Source organism: Pan troglodytes, chromosome 20, assembly GCF_028858775.2.
Source record: "Pan troglodytes isolate AG18354 chromosome 20, NHGRI_mPanTro3-v2.0_pri, whole genome shotgun sequence".
In the NCBI taxonomy this organism is placed as follows: Eukaryota; Metazoa; Chordata; class Mammalia; order Primates; family Hominidae; genus Pan; species Pan troglodytes.
In genome coordinates, this window is record NC_072418.2 from 17,191,329 (window position 1) to 17,207,932 (window position 16,604).

The window sequence follows — 16,604 nt, forward strand, 5'->3', positions numbered from 1 at the left end:
GCATGTACCACCACACCTGGCTAATTTTTGTTGTTGTTGTTGTTTGTTTGTTTGTTTTTTTGAGACAGAGCCTCACTCTGTCACCCAGGCTGCAGTGCAGTGGTGCAATCTCAGCTTACTGCAACCTCCGCTTCTCAGGTTCGAGCAATTCTCACGCCTCAGTCTCCTGAGTAGCTGGGATTACAGTGTGCGCCATCATGCTCGGCTAAATTTTTTGTATTTTTAAAAGAAACGGGGTTTCGCCATGTTGGCCAGGCTGGTCTCGAACTCCTGGCCTCAAGTGATCCACCTGCCTCGTCCTCCTGAAATGCTGGGATTACAGGCATGAGCCACTGCACGCGGTCTGTTCCTTTGTTTGTTTGTTTGTTTGTTTTGAGACAGAGTTCCACTCTTGTTGCCCAGGCTGGAGTGCAATGGTGCAATCTCGGCTCACTGCAACCTCCACCTCCCAGGTTCAAGCGATTCTCCTGCCTCAACCTCCTGATTAGCTGGGATTACAGGCACCCGCCACCACATCTGGCTAGTTTTGTATTTTTAGTAGAGACAGGGTTTCATCCTGTTGGCCAGGCCAGTCTCGAACTCCTGGCCTCAAGTGATCCACCTGCCTCATCCTCCCAAAATGCTGGGATGACAGGCATGAGTCACTGTGCCAGGCCCATTTGTTTGTTTTTTGATAGAGACAAGGTCTCACCATGTTGCACAGAGCTGGTCTCGAACTCCTGGGCTCAAGCCATCCTCCCTCTTTGGCCTCCCAAAAGTGCTGGGATTACAGGTGTAAGCCACCATGCCCAGCCCTCCTTCCCGATTTTATAGCTCAAGAGGAATGCCTAAAAGCTGAGGCTGGGAAGTCCAATGGTGAGCAGCTCAGATGTGAGCGCTACCTCTGTTCCTTTAAAAGAAAAAAGAGGCCGGGTGCAATGGCTCACGACTGTAATCCCAACACATTGGGAGGGCGAGGCGGGCGGATCACAAGGTCAGGAGTTTGAGACCAGCCTGGCCAACATGGTGAAACCTCGTCTCTACTAAAAATACAAAAATTAGCTGGGTGTGATGGTGGGCGCCTGTAGTCCCAGCTACTCAGGAGGCTGAGGCAGGAGAATGGTGTGAACCCGGGAGGTGGAGCTTGCAGTGAGCCGAGATTGCGCCACTGCCCTCCAGCCTGGGCAACAGAACGAGACTCCGTCTCAAAAAAAAAAAAAAAAAAAAAAAAAAAAAGGAAAAGAAAAAGAAAAAACAGGAAAAAGAAAAAAATTCCATCCTTGAATGCCAGCTAACACATGCAGAAGGGAAGGTTGTGTGCGTTAGAACATCATTGTTTTGCTGGGTGCAGTGGCTGCAGCCTCTAATCCCAGTGACTTGGAGGCTGAGGCTGAAAGGATCCCTTGAGGGCAGGAGTTCGAGACTAGCCGAGGCAACATAGCAAGACCTCCATCTCTACAAAAATGGGTGTGGTGCTGTGTGCCTGTAGTCCCAGCTACTCGGGAGGCTGAGGCAGGAGGATCACTTGAGCCCAGGAGTCGAGGCTACAGTGAGCTATGAGCTACAGCTTCCTATGTGCCAGGCATCATTCCAAGAACTTCCTATTTATTAAACCATGTAACTCTCCTGATGACCTAGGTGCAGTTTTACACATTGTATATTTGTCCTCCCACTCTGTCAGGGGAAAATTTGCTTCACCCATGATATCCTTCATTGGAGGGAAATTCTTAATTTTGATATAATAGAACTCACTGTGAAGTTATATTAAGAATGCTTGGCTGGGCACACTAGCTCATGCCTGTAATCCCAGCACTTTGGGAGGCTGAGGCAGGTGGATTGCTTGACACCAGGAGTTCAAGACCAGCCTGGGTAACATAATGAGACCCTGTCTCTACAAAAAATAATAAAAATTAGCCAGACAAGGAGGCACTGGACTATAGTCCCAGCTACTCAGGAGGCTGAGGTGGGAGGATCACTTGAGCCCAGGAGTTCAAGCCTACAGTAAGCTATGATCACACCACTGCATTCTAGCCTGGGTGACTAAGCAAGACCCTATCTCCCAAAACAAAACAAAAGAAGGCCTTTTCATCCCTATATGGCAAACTTATACTTCCACATTTTCTTTATTTTTTTTTTTTTGAAACAGAGTCTCACTCTGTCACCCAGGCTGGAGTGCAGTGGTGTGATCTCAACTCACTGCAACCTCCACCTCGCAGGCTCAAGCGATTCTCACGCCTCAGCCTCCTGAGTAGCTGGGATTAGAGGCATGTGTCACCATGCCTAGCTAATTTTTTGTATTTTTTAGTGAAGACCGGGTTTCACCATGTTGTCCAGACTGGTTTTGAACTCCTGGCCTCAAGTAATCCGCACGCTTTGGCCTCCCAGAGTGCTGGGATTGCAGGCATGAGTGAGCCACCGCACCTGACTCTTCCACATTTTCTTTTTTTTTTTTTTTTGAGACAGAGTCTCGCTCTGTCTCCCAAGCTGGAGTGCAGTGGCACGATCTTGGCTCACTGCAAGCTCTGCCTCCCAGGTTCATGCCATTCTCCTGCCTCAGCCTCCTGAGTAGCTGGGACTAGAGGCGCCCGCCACCATGTATGGCTAATTTTTTGTATTTTTAGTAGAGACGGGGCTTCACCGTGTTAGCCAGGATGGTCTTGATCTCCTGACCTCGTGATCCGCCCACCTTGGCCTCCCAAAGTGCTGGGATTACAGGCGTGAGTCCCTGCGCCTGGCCCCATTTTCATTTCTTCATTCTACGTTTTTTGGTTTTGTTATTTTATTTATTTATTTATTTATTTTGAGACAGAATCTTGCTCTGTCACCCAGGCTGGAGTGCAGTGGCGTGATCATGGCTCACTGCAACCTCTGCCTCCTGAGCTCAAGCAATTCTCCTGCCCCAGCCTCCCGAGTAGCTGGGATTACAGGCTATGCCACCACGCCTGGCTAATATTTTTGTATTTTTAGTACAGACAGGGTTTCACCATATTGGCCAGGCTGGTTTCGAACTCCTGACCTCATGATCTGCCCACCTTGGCCTCCCAAAGTGCTGGGATTATAGGCATGAGCCACTGTGCCCGGCCCATTCTATGGTGTTACTTTTCCTGAGTCTTTATTCCATCCGTAGTCCACCTGAGGTTGTGGGGTAGAATGGTCTTCTTTTTCTCCATAACCTGTGCTGTTCAGCAGCTCTGTGACCTTGTGTGAAGCCCATCCTCTTCTGTGCCTCGGTCTCCTCATTTGTAAAATGGAGATAATAATACACACCAGCCGGGCATGGTGGCTCACACCTGTAATTCTACCACTTTGGGAGGCCGAGGCAGGTGGATCACTTGAGGCCAGGAGTTCAAGACCAGCCTGACTAACATGGAGAAACCCTGTCTCTACTAAAAATGCCAAAAATCAGCCAGGTATGGTGGTGTGCACCTGTAATCCCAGCTACTCAGGAGGCGCAAGAATTGCTTGAACCTGGGAGGTGGAGGTTGCAGTGAACCGAGATTACTCCACTGCACTACAGCCTGGGTGACAAAGTGAGACCTCATCTCAAAAAAAAAGGCCAAGTGTGGTGGCTCATGCCTGCAATCCCAGTACTTTGGGAGGCCAAGGTGAGTGGGTCACCTGAGGTCAGGACTTTGGGACCGGCCTGGCCAACATGGCAAAACTCTGTCTCTAGTAAAAATACAGGCCAGGCGTGGTGGCTCACGCCTATAATCCCAGCACTTTGGGAGGCCGAGGCGGGCGGATCACGAGGTCAGGAGATCGAGACCATCCTGGCTAACATGGTGAAACCCTGTCTCTACCAAACATAAAAAAATTAGCCGGGTGTGGTAGCAGGCACCTGTAGTCCCAGCTTAGGAGTCTGAGACAGGAGAATGGCGTGAACCCGGGAGGTGGAGCTTGCAGTGAGGCGAGAGCCTGCCACTGCACTCCAGCCTAGGCGACAGAGCAAGACTCCGTCTAATATATATATATATATATATATATATATATATATATATATATATATATAAATTCGCTGGGCATGGTGACGTGCACCTGTAATGCCAGCTATTCTGGAAGCTGAGGCAGGAGAGTCACTTGATTCTCGGGAGTCAGAGGTTGCAGTTAGCTTGATTCCGGAGGCGGAGGTTGCAGTGAGCTGAGAACATCCCACTGCACTCCAGCCTGGGTGACAGAGCAGGACTCCGTCTCCAAAAAAAATAAATAAATAAATAAATAATAGTACACACCTCCTTAGGTGGTTATCAGCATGTTAGGATTAAATGGGCTATTCCATGTCAAATGCCCCGATGGTGCCAGGCAGATAGTAAGCACTTACTGCATACCAGCTGCCATTACTAAAATGTGCTGAGGGCACAATCATGGATAGATGCAATATGTCATAATGGACACACCATAGAAATAGAAACCTGTATTGGATCCTCGCTGTGTGTCAGGCTCTGTGCTGGTCGCTTTTCATGTCTAATTTCACTGGATCATGTTGAGCTCCTGGGGATGGGACTGATAGCACCCCCACTCTACAGAGGAGGAGACTGAGGCTCAGAGAGGGGAGACATGAGCTGAAGGATGCACAGTAACTCATCAATGTGGAATCTTAGCTCCAACCCCAGGACATGAGACGTCCCTCGAGGGAGTGAGTTCTACTTTCTTCAACTTTGGGGACAGGGCGGACTGAGATGTGGGAGACAGGAGGGACAGCACCAAGGGACACAGCCCCAGCCAGGTGATCCTGGAGGCAGGGCTGAGTCCTGTGGCCTCAGGTTACAGCCCCAGCACTGTCACCTACCTTTTTGGTTTGTTTGTTTGTTTTTAATTGAGACAGAAGTCTTGCTCTGTCTCCCAGGCTGGAATGCAGCGGCGCAATCTTGGCTCACTGCAACCTCTGCCTCTCGGAGGTTCAAGCAATTCTCCCGCCTCAGGCTCCTGAGTAGATGGGATTACAGGCACCCGAAACCATGCCTGACTAATTTTTGTATTTTTAGTAAAGACAGGGTTTTGCCATGTGGGTCTTGAACCCCTGACCTCAGGTGATCCACCTGCCTCAGTCTCCCAAAGTGCTGGGATTACAGGCGTGAACCACTGCGCCCGGCCTGACACCTGCCTTTGACTGCTGGGTTTTAGGAAATGACACCCAGCAGCTCTGCAGGTCACACTGTTTTCTAGAGGGGTCTTTGCAGAAGCAAAGAGAAACAAATGGCAACAGTGGTGATGATAAACACCACACCAGCCCTTCTCCCTGAACTCCTGAGGTATTTCTCTGTCTTGCTTTCTCTATAAAGACATCTCAGGGCATCTCAAACTGAACCCATCTGGAATTGAGGTCTTGATTGACACCCCAAATGTGCCATTTACCCTGTCTTCCCCCGCATGGTGATAGCAATTCTTTCAGCTGATCAGGCCCCAAACCTTGGAATAAGACTTAACTACTACCCACCTTCCTTCCTCTCTCTCCTTCCTTTTTTTCTCTCTCTTTCTCTCCTTCCTTCCTTCCTTCATTCCTTCCTTCCTTCTCTTCTCTTCTCCTTTCCTTTTTTTCTTACTTCCTTTCCTTCTTCCTTCGCCTCCCTCCCTCCCTTCCTCCTTTTCTCTCCTCCTTCCTCCCTTTCTCTCTTCCTTCCTTTCTTTTCCCTCTCCTCTCCTCTTCTTTTCTTTTCTTTCTTGACAGAGTCTTGCTTTGTTACTCAGGCTGGAATACACTGGCAAAATCATGACTCCCTGCAGCCTCAACATCCTGGGCTCAAGCAATCCTCCTACCTCAGCCCCTCAAGTACTTGGGACCACAGGTATGGGCCACTACACTCAGTTAATTTTTTAATTTTTTGTAGAGATGGGATTTTACCATGTTGCCAAGGCTGGTTTCAAACTCCTGAGCTCAAATGATCCTCCTGCCTTGGCCTCCCAAAATGCTGGGATTACAGGGCTGAGCCACTGCCCCAGCTGACTCCTACCTTTCTCTCATAGTCCAGCTCTGTCAGCAGCACGTCCTATCAGCACTACTTTCTTTTCTGTTCTTTTCCTTTTTTTAAATCCCAATGGGCAAGCAACGACAGTGAAACTCACAGACACATCAGATATTTTAAAAAAGCTTTTCTTATAGGCACAATATTTTCTTTTCTTCTCTCTCTCTCTTTTTTTTTTTTTTTTTTTTGAGACAGGGTCGCGCTCTGTCATCCGGGCTGAAGTGCAGTGGTGCCATCATAGCTCACCATAGCCTTGACCTCCTAGGCTCGAGTGGGTGTCCTACTACACGCAGCTAATTTTGGTATTTTTCGTAGAGATGGGGTTTTGCCCTGTTGCCCAGGCTGATTTTGAACTCCTGGGCTCAACCTCCTGCTTCAGCCTCCTCCCAAGTAGCTGAGATTACAGGAGGGAGCCACCTATCTCATCTCTGGCCCAAGATATACATACATACATACATACATACATACATACATACATTTAAAGACAAAGTCTGGCTATGTCGCTCAGGTTGGAGTGGAGTGCAGTGGCACGATCTCAGCTCACCGCAAACTTGGCCTCCCGGTTTCAAATGATTCTCAGCCTCAGCCTCCCAAGTAGCTGGGATTACGGGTGCATACCACCAGGCCCCGCTGATTTTTTTTTTTTTTTTTGCAGTTGCAAGATTTAATAGAGAGAAAACAAAGCTCCCATTCAAAGGGAGGGGACCCAAAGGGGGTAGCCATTGCTGGCTTGAATGCCTGGATTTATATCCCGATCATTGTCCCTCCCGCTGTGCTCTCAGGCGATAGATGATTGGCTATTTCTTTACCTCCTGTTTTTGCCTAATTAGCATTTTAGTGAGCTCTCTGATTGGTCGGGTGATTTTTGTATTTTTAGTAGAGATGATGTTTTATCGTATTGGCCAGGCTGGTCTTAAACGCCTCACCTCAAGTGATCCGCCCTCCTCAGCCCCCCAAAGTGCTGCAATTATAGGTGTGAGCCACCGTGCCCGGCCCCAAGATGTATTCTTGGGTGGGTGTGGTGGTGCGTGCCTGTGGTCCCAGCTACTTGGGAGGCTGAGGTAAGAGGATGACTTGAGTCCAGGAGGTCGAGGCTGCAGTGAGCTATGATCGCACCATTTCACTCCAGCCTGGGCAATAGAATGAGACCCTGTCTCTAATAAACAAAACAAAACAAAGCAAAAAAAAAAAAAAAAAAAAAAAAATCAGCCAGGTGCGGTGGCTCATGCCTGTAATCCCAGCACTTTGGGAGGCCAAGGTGGGTGGATCGCCTGAGGTCAGGAGATTGAGACCAGCATGGCCAACATAGTGAAACCCCACCTCTCTTAAAAATACAAAAATTAGCTGGGCGTGGTGGGACATGCCTGTACTCCCAGATACTCAGGAGACTGAGGCAGGAGAATCGCGTGAACCCCCGAGACGGAGGTTGCAGCAAGCCGATATTGCGCCGCTGCACTCCAGCCTGGGCGACAGAGCGAGACTCTGTCTCAAGACAAAAAAAAAAAAAAAAAAAAAAAAAAAAAAAAAAAAATCCTGGGCTACTTTCGCCCCACCTGCTCCGACCTCTCCCGGTCCAGCCAGCCCCATCACCTCCTGCCTGGTGGTGCGGTGAATGGCTTCGGTCCTGGTCCACCCGCTCTGCCCTTACCCCTACAGTCAGTTCTCCGCACAGAGGCCAGGGGGCGCCCGTGAGCACCCAAATCAGGTCACCTCCTTTCTCTACGGAGGACCTCCCCCCAGGAGGCCATGTGCCCCCAAAGAACCTGCCCCTGTGAGCCAAAGTGTTTTTTTTTTCAGGTGTCACGCCTGGCTACATTGATGTCCAGCATAATATTCCTGGGGAACGTTGGGGCCCCATGAAGGCAAACCACCCAGGTCCCGGCTCTGTCTTCCTGGTAAAAGCAAATCAGGCCTGTACCTCCTAACTCTCAATTTCTCTTCCAACTCAGGAATGCAGGGCCTGGCCTGTCTCATTCCTAGACACGCCCTGCCCTGCTCTCTCCTGTTCTCTCGATTCCAGTCACACCAGGCCTGTGTGTGTGTATGTGTGTGTGTGTATGGGTGTGTGGATGGCCCTGTGGGGGAGTGGTTCCCAGATCTCCAGCCTAGGGGCCTCTTCCCCGGGCCTCGGCTCCAGGAGCCCCTCCCTGCGCCCTAACAAGCTCCTGTCCCTTGGCCTGTGTGTCCAGGGCCTGCCAGGCGTCTTCCCCTCCACGCTGCGGGCTATGGGAAGTGGCTCGGTCAGTTTAATGAGTTGAATGATGCCCCACCCTAAAATATATGTCCACATTCCAGAACTGTGAATGTGACTTGACTTGGAGTAAGTGTCTTCAAAGATGTAATTCAGTGGAGGATCTCGAGGTGAGATCATCCTGGATTAGGGTGGCTGGCCCCGAAATCCAATGACGGGTGTCCTTATAAGAGATGGAAAAGGAGAAGACACAGAGACACACAGAGGGGAGGGCCACGGGACGAAAGCGGCAGAGATTGGAGCGATGCAACTACAAGCCCAAGGAAGGGTAAGGATTGCTGAAGCCAACAGAAGCCAGGAGAAAGCCATCCTCATTTGTTAATGCCAGGTACAGGGGCTCATGCTTGTAATCCCAGCACTTTGGGAAGCCAACGCAGGAGAATTGCTTGAGCCCAGGAGTTTGAGGCCAGGTTGGGCAACACAGTGAGACCCTGTCTCTACAAAAAAATTTAAAAATTACGCTGGCATGATGGTGCATGCCTGTGGTCTCAGCTACTTGGGAGGCTGAGATAGGAGGATCGCTTGAGCCCAAGAGATCGAGGCTACAGTAAGCCCTGATTGTGCCATTGCACTCCAGCCTGGGCAACAGAGTGAGATCCTGTCTCAAAACAAACAAGCAAGCTGGGTGCAGTGGCTCATGCCTGTCATCCCAGCACTTTGGGAGGCCGAGGCGGGCAGATCACCTGAGGTCAGGAGTTCGACACCAGCCTGGCTAATATGGTGAAACCCTGTCCCTACTAAAAATACAAAATATTAGCTGGGCGTGGTGATGTGTGCCTGTAATCCCAGCTACTTGGGAGGCTGAAGCAGGAGAATCACTTGAACCTGGCAGGCGGGTGCTGCAGTGAGCTGAGATCGCGCCACTGCACTCCAGCCTGGGCGACAGAGTGAGACTCTATCTCAACGCCACCACCACCAACAACAAATTACTTGTCGTTTGAAGCCACCCAGTTTGTTGTGGCAGCCCTAGGAAACGGAAACCCACAGGTGTGTTTCCTAGGAGACTGTGAGTTTCATGAGCTCCATCCTCCCTCCCCTATGCCAGATGGCCAAGTTTTCTGCTTGGCGCATCTCCTGAGCCTAGCACTGAGGTGTCCCTCAGGAACTGTGCCCACAGACTAGTCTACAGCTTGTGAAGTAGAAACAGGTCCCCCATGCCAGGCGCGGTGGCTCACGCCTGTAATCCCAGCACTTTGGGAGGCCGAGGTAGGCAGATCACCTGAGGTCAGGAGTTCGAGACCAGCCTGGCCAACATGGTGAAACCACGTTGCTACTAAAATTACAAAAATTAGCTGGGCGTGATGGTGGGTGCCGGTAGTCGCAGCTACTCAAGAGGCTGAGGCATGAGAATTGCTTGAATCTGGGAGGTAGGTGTTGCAGTGAGCTGAGATCATGCCACTGCACCCCAGCCTGGATGACAGAGCAAGTATCGGTCTCAAAAAAAAAAAAAAAAAAGAAAAAAGAAAAGAAAAAGAAAAAAAGAAACAGGTCCCTCAGGAAAGAGGGGCTCTCCCGGACTGAATATCTGCTTCTCCCTGGTGGGAAAGCTGAAGGAATTGGGGTATGGGGGTGGGGTCCCTGGCAAGGGTGGTGGGGACTAGGACTACTAGCTGACCCGAGGGCTGGGTTATCCTTCCTCTGCACATACCATGACATGAACTATCATAGGAAAAATGTTGCAGGTCCTCTTATCTGAATCACTTTGTCACTTAATTACTCACTTAACAAACACTCAAAGGGTCAGTTCCGGGGCAAGCATCACTCTGGCAACTGGTGATACAGATTATTAGGATATAGTTGGTGACCTCAAGGGAACTCACAGTTGCCACAAAGCGGGGGACATTTTTGAGTATTCTCCTGCCGTTGTCTCTCCTGCCCCACTGACAAAGAGGGAAGGTGTCTCAACTAATAATCAGGGAGTTTGAGAAATCAGCCTCCGCTTCCCCCTTGGGCAAGTGTGATGTCAACAGACTATGAAAGTACTTTCAGCCAGGAGGGGTGGCTCACGCCTGTAATCCTAGCACTTTGTGAGGCTGAGGCGGGTGGATTGCCTGAGCTCAAGAGTTCGAGACCAGCCTGGGTAACACGGTGAAACCCTGTCTCTACTAAAATATAAAAAATTAGCTGGGCATGGCAGCATGCACCTGTAATCCCAGCTACCCAGGAGGCTGAGGCAGGAGAATCGCTTGAACCTCGGGGGCAGAGGTTGCAGTGAGCCAAGATTGCGCCACTGCACTCCATCCTAGGTGACAGAGTGAGACTCCTTCTCAAAAAAAAAAAAAAAAAAAAAAAAAAAGAAAGAAAGAAAGAAAGTGCTCTCAGGTCTGTGGGAGAGAAGATGAGTGCATGCTCTTTAAGGCCTAGTGTTTTTTTTGTTTGTTTTTTTTTGAGACAATGTCTTACTCTGTCGCCCAGGCTGGAGTGCAGTGGCGAGATTTCGACCTCAGGTGATCCACCCAGCTGAGCCTTCCAAAGTTCTAGGATTACAGGCGCAAGCCACCGTACCCAGCCAAGGCCTAGATTTTAATAGAGAATATAGATAGATGCTTCTTGTTTGTGTTGTGCCATTTTTAGGTGTTTCTTTCTTTCTTTCTTTCTTTTTTTTTGACAGAGTGTTGCTCTGTCACCGAGGCTGGAGTGCAGTGGCACAATCTTGGCTCAGTGCAACCTCCACCTTCTAGGTCCAAGCGATTCTCCTGCTTCACCCTCCAGAGTAATTGGGATTACAGGCACCTGCCACCACGCCTGGCTAATTTTTGTATTTTTAGTAGAGACAGGGTTTCAACATGTTGTCCAGGCTGGTCTCGAACTGCTGACCTCAGGTGATCCACCCACCTTGGCCTCCCAAAGTGCTGGGATTACAGGCGTGAGCCACTGCGCCTGGCCCATTTTTAGTATTTAGTGGAAGTTTGGTGCATTGAGATTTCCTTTATTCTTTCCTTTTTTTTTTTTTTTTTTTTTTTTGAGACAGAGTTTTACTCTGTCACCAAGGCTGGAGTGCGGTGGGGCAATCTCAGCTCACTGCAACCTCTGTCTCCTGGGTTCAAGCAATTCTCCTGCCTCAGCCACTGGAGTAGCTGGGATTACAGGTGCCTGCCACCATGCCCAGCGAATTTTTGTAATTTTAGTAGAGACGGGGTTTCACCGTGCTGGCCAGGCTGGTCTGAAACTCCTGACCTCAGGTGAGCCATCCGCCTTGGCCTCCCAAAGTGCTGGGATTACAGGCATGAGCCACTGTGCCCGACCCAGCTTGACTTTTAGATATAATGTTTCAGTTTTTAGTAGAGATGGGGTTTCACCACATTGGCCAGGCTGGTCTCGAACTCCTGACCTCAAGTGATCCACCCACCGTGGTCTCCCATAGTGCTGGGATTACAGGCATGACCTGCTCCGCCTGGCCTGGGGCAGGTTTTCTGCCAAGTGCTTTAGATATATTTGCTAATGTTATTCACACTTGCTCTATTCCTGGCCTGGATAAAGCGCTTCTCAGGGATTAGCTGTCTAAATTCTAGCTCCAGAAGAGTGAGAAAGGAGGGGCTGCGATGTTTGATTAGTCCTGTTATACATGGGAAGAAACTGAGGCTCTGAAAGGTTTTGTCATTTGTTTGAGGAAATGTGGTGAGCAGAACTTGGACTTGGCACCCCCCTACCCCAGAAGCTGGGTTCTTCATCGCTATGTTCTTTTGTTTCCTAAATGCACTAACCCACCCAGATGTCACAGCATCTCTATGAGAGCTGCACTTCTGTTTCCCGTTTCTTCTGTTTTTTTTTTTTTCGAGACAGAGTCTTGCTCTGTCACCCAGGCTGGTGTGCAGTGGTGGGATCTGGGCTTACTGCAGCCTCTACCTCCCAGTTTCAAGCGATTCTCCTGCCTCAGCCTCCTGAGTAGCTGGGATTACAGGCATCTGCCACCACGCCCAGCTTTGTATTTTTAGTAGAGACAGAGTTTCACCACGTTGGCCAGGCTGGTCTTGAACTCTTGACCTCAAGTGATCCATCCGCCTCGGCCTCCCAAAGAGCTGGGATTACAAGCATGAGCCACCACACCTGGCTAACGCTCAGCTAACGTTTTAGGAGGGTGGATCACCTGAGGTCAGGAGTTCGAGACCAGCCTGACCAACATGGTGAAACCCCATCTCTACTAAAAATACAAAAATTAGCTGGGTGTGGTGGCGGGTGCCTGTAATCCCAACTACTCGGAAGGCTGAGGCAGGATAATTGTTTGAACTTGGGAGGCGGAGGTTGCAGTGAGCTGAGATTGCATCATTGTACTCCAGCCTGGGTGACAGGGCAAGACTCCGTGTCAAAAAAAAAAAAAAAAAAAAAAAAAAAAGAAAGAAAGAAAAGAAAAGAAAAAAAAAAAAAACAAAAGCAAGCAATCAAACTGGGACTCAAATCCAGAAGCAAGAACGATGTGAGAGGAGTCAGGGGTCGCCAAACACTAATTTAGATCTTCACACCCATCTGGGTGGGCCTGCCAGAATGAAGGTGGGGAATAGCGCAGGAATGAGGAAGCTCTTTATGTTCACAGCATCTTGTGTGAGAAAAAAAAAAAAAAAAAAAAGCAGAGTGTACAGTATGTACTCCTTGTGTAAAAAAAGAAAAATGTATTCCCCGCAGCATCTCAGGAAAGGCGCAGGAGAGACAGGGAACATTCGTATCCAGTTCGGGGGTGTGGAATCGGATGGTAGGGTGGGAGGGAGGACTTTCACTCTCTGTATCCTTTCCAGTGTTGTATTGTGATTACACAGTCAAAAAATAAAACTGAAAATTTAGAAATTGTGTTTATGCTTATGTAAGCACAGACTCATCTCTTGGAGGAAGCACAAAAATGGTTTTTTTTAAAAAAGGAAAAAAAGGCCGGGTGCAGTGACTCACGCCTGTCATCCCAGCACTTTGGGAGGCTGAGGTGGGCGGATCACTTGAGGTCAGGAGTTTGAGACTAGCCTGGGCCAACATGATGAAATCCCGTCTCCACTAAAAATACAAAAATTAGCCGGGCGTGGTGGTACGCACCTGTAATCCCAGCTACTAGGGAAGCTGAGCCAGGAGGGTCGTTTGAGCCTGGGAGGCAGAGGTTGCAGTGAGCCGAGATTGCACCACTGCACTCCAGCCTTGGCGACAGAGCGAGACTCTGTCTCAAAAATGAGAAAAGGAAAAAAAAAAAAAAAATCTGTGATGCCAATGCCAGTGTCTATAGTGGTGCAGTAGGATGGGGAACTTCAGGGCCAGGGGAAGGATGGGAGGACTCGGCTTTTCACCATAGGCCAAATGGACCTATTGAGTGCTGTCCTATGATTATAAAAAAATAAAACACTGCTCGTATTGTAATGCAGGTGGGTCAAAGAATGAGTCAGTTGCACACGTACTGTCATGGAAGGAGCTCTGAGACCTGATCAGAGATGCAGCATGGAAAAGTGAAATAAATCCATTAAAGAAAGCCCAAGGCTGAGCCTGTAATCCCAGAGCTTTGGGAGGCCAAGGTGAGAGAATCGCTTGGGGCCAGAGCAACATATCAAGATATCAAGATATCGGCCAGCGCAGGTTCACGCCTGTCATCCCAGCACTTTGGGAGGCCGAGACGGGTGGATCACTTGAGGTCAGGAGTTCAAGACCAGCCTGGCCAACATGGTGAAACCCAGTCTCTACTAAAAATAAAAAATTAACCAGGCACGGTAGCACACGCCTGTAATCCCAATTACTCGGGAGGCTGAGGCAGGAGAATCGCTTGAACCCAGAAGGCAGAGGTTGCAGTGAGCCGAGATTGCGCCACTGCACTCCGGCCTGGGCAACAGAGCAAGATTCTGTCTCATGAAAAAAAAAAAAAAAAAAAAAGGAAGGTAGAAGTGGCTCACGCCTGTAATCCCAGCACTTTGGGAGGCCAAAGCAGGCAGATCACGAGGTCAAGAGATCACGACCATCCCGACCAACATGGTGAAACCCCATCTCTAGTAAAAATACAAAAATTAGCTGGGCGTGATGTCATGTGCCTGTAGTCCCAGCTACTCAGGAGGCTGAGACAGGAGAATCACTTGAACCCGGGAGGTGGAGGTTGTAGTGAGCCAAGATCGCACCACTGCACTCCAGCCTAGGCGACAGAGCAAGACTCCATCCCCACCCCCAAAAAAGTTAACATATCAACAAATCATCTCTACAAAAATTAGACAAATTGGCTGGTTGTGGTGTGGAGTGCCTGTGGTCCTAGCTACTCAAGAGGTTGAGAGGCAGGAGAATTGCTTCAGCCCAGGAGTTTGAGGCTGCAGTGAGCTATGATCCTACCACTGCACTCCAGCCTGGACAACAGAGTGAAATCCTGTCTTCAAAAAAAGAAATTAAAAAAAAAAGCCTGAGTGCGGTGGCTCACACCTGTAATCCCAGCACTTTGTGAGGCCGAGGGGGCGCCGATCACTTGAGGTCAGGAGTTTGAGGCCAGCCTGGCCAACATGGTGAAACCCCATCTCTATACTAAGAATACAAAAATTAGCCTGGCGTGGTGGCGCACACCTGTAATCTCAGCTACTTGGAAGGCTGAGAATTGCTTGAACCTGGAAGGTGGAGATCGCAGTGAGCCGAGATCGCACCACTGCACTCCAGCTTGGATAGAGCGAGACTCTGTCTGAAAAAAAAAAAAAAAAAAAAAAACAAGCACAAGACTTTGGGGAAAGTTTGCACGTGGGTGCACCAGATATCTGGCCAAGATAGACAAGCCGAGTAGTGGCCTTTGAGCAAAAAAATGCATGTGTGAAAGGCCTTTGGGTCCTTTTACCACCAAGATTTTCCCCTCAAAATCCCACCGTCCCACTCCTCACACTGCTACCCGGTAGGTTGCTTGGCCGTGTTTTTTGTGAAGTTCCCAGAACTGTATATACCTCAAGGCTTCGTGCACCTTTGTTTGTGACACTTCAGTTTGAAGTTCACAGGGACTTGGTGTATAATGGAGACTTGGGGGTGGGGATGGCAGCCCTGGGATTTGTGTCACCAATGAGGTCAGGTCAGTTCCGCAATAAATGTGACCTTGGCGTGTGGGATACTTTGGTAAACATCTCTTAGCTCTGATATTCCAGGGTCACCTTCTGATTGGGCTGGCGTCTCCTGGCTTAATGTGGCTGCTCTTCAAAGTCACCCCTGCAATGTCTTTAGGGAAAAGCCCTCTAGACTTGACTTGTCCAACAGTTGCCACTGGCCACATACATGTGTGGCTGCTAAGCAACTGAAGTGTGGCAGGACTGAGGAACTGATTCTAATTTTATTGAATTTGTAAGATGTTTAAATAAACTGTATATAGAACGTTCTAGTCATTGCAGAAAGTTCTCCTGGACTGGCAGGGCTGCCCCTAGCCTGTTTTCAGCGCTTCAACTGTTTCAGTGGGAAGGGAAAGCAACTCTTAGCTTGACACTTTTTTGTGAGACACAGCCTCGCTCTGTCACCCAGGCTGGAGTGCAGTGGTGGGATCTTTGCTCACTGCAACCTCTGCCTCCCATGTTCAAGTGATTCTCCTGCCTCAGCCTCCTGAGTGAATGGGACTACAGGTACGTGCACCAGGCCTGGCTTTTTGTTTTAATAGAGACGGGGTTTCACCATGTTGGCCAGGCTGGTCTGAAACTCCTGACCTCAGGTGATCTGCCCGCCTTGGCCTCCCAAAGTGCTGGGATTACAGGTGTGAGCCACTGCGTCTGGCCCAGTTTGACTTTTGGATACTGTGTTTTAGTTTTTTTTTCTTGAGACAGGGTCTCACTTTGTCACCCAGGCTGGAGTGCAGTGGCACAAACACAGCTTGCTGCTGCCTCCACCTCTTGGGCTCAATTGATCCTCCTGCCTCAGTCCCATAAATAGCTGGCCCTACAGGTGTACGCTGCCATCCCTGGCTGAATTTTTAAATTTTGTAGAGATGGGGTTTCACAATGTTGTCTAGGCTGGTCTCAAACTCCTGAGCTCAAGGGATCTACCCACCTTGGCCTCCCAAAGTACTGGGATTACATGCCTGAGCCACTGCTCCTGGTCTGTATACAGTGTTTCCACTTTAGAACATTTTGTAACAAAGCAGCAATACATTGTTTTAAGCCTGAGTAATTACTTTGTAATAAAACCAGTTATTTTAAAGAAAGTTACAAAGTAAAAGCAACTTTAGTAGCCTGCAAATAAAGCCAAGGCAGGAAATGGGTCTTCTCTACAGTGGGGCTAGTCCTGGGCAGGACCTTGAGCTCCGGTTTGGCCAGCCTTCAGGACGCCCAGCCCGTTCTAGCAGGGAAGGAGTGATAAGGAATTAAGAGGCCAGACCCTGGGTTGGCCCCTTGGCCCCAGAGCCAAGGTCTGCTGAGAAAGCCAGGGACCCTGAAGAAAGGCAGAATTAGGAGCCAGACCCTGCCTCTCCCCACCGCTACTTTGACTCCAACCTTCATCAAAAAATGATCCCC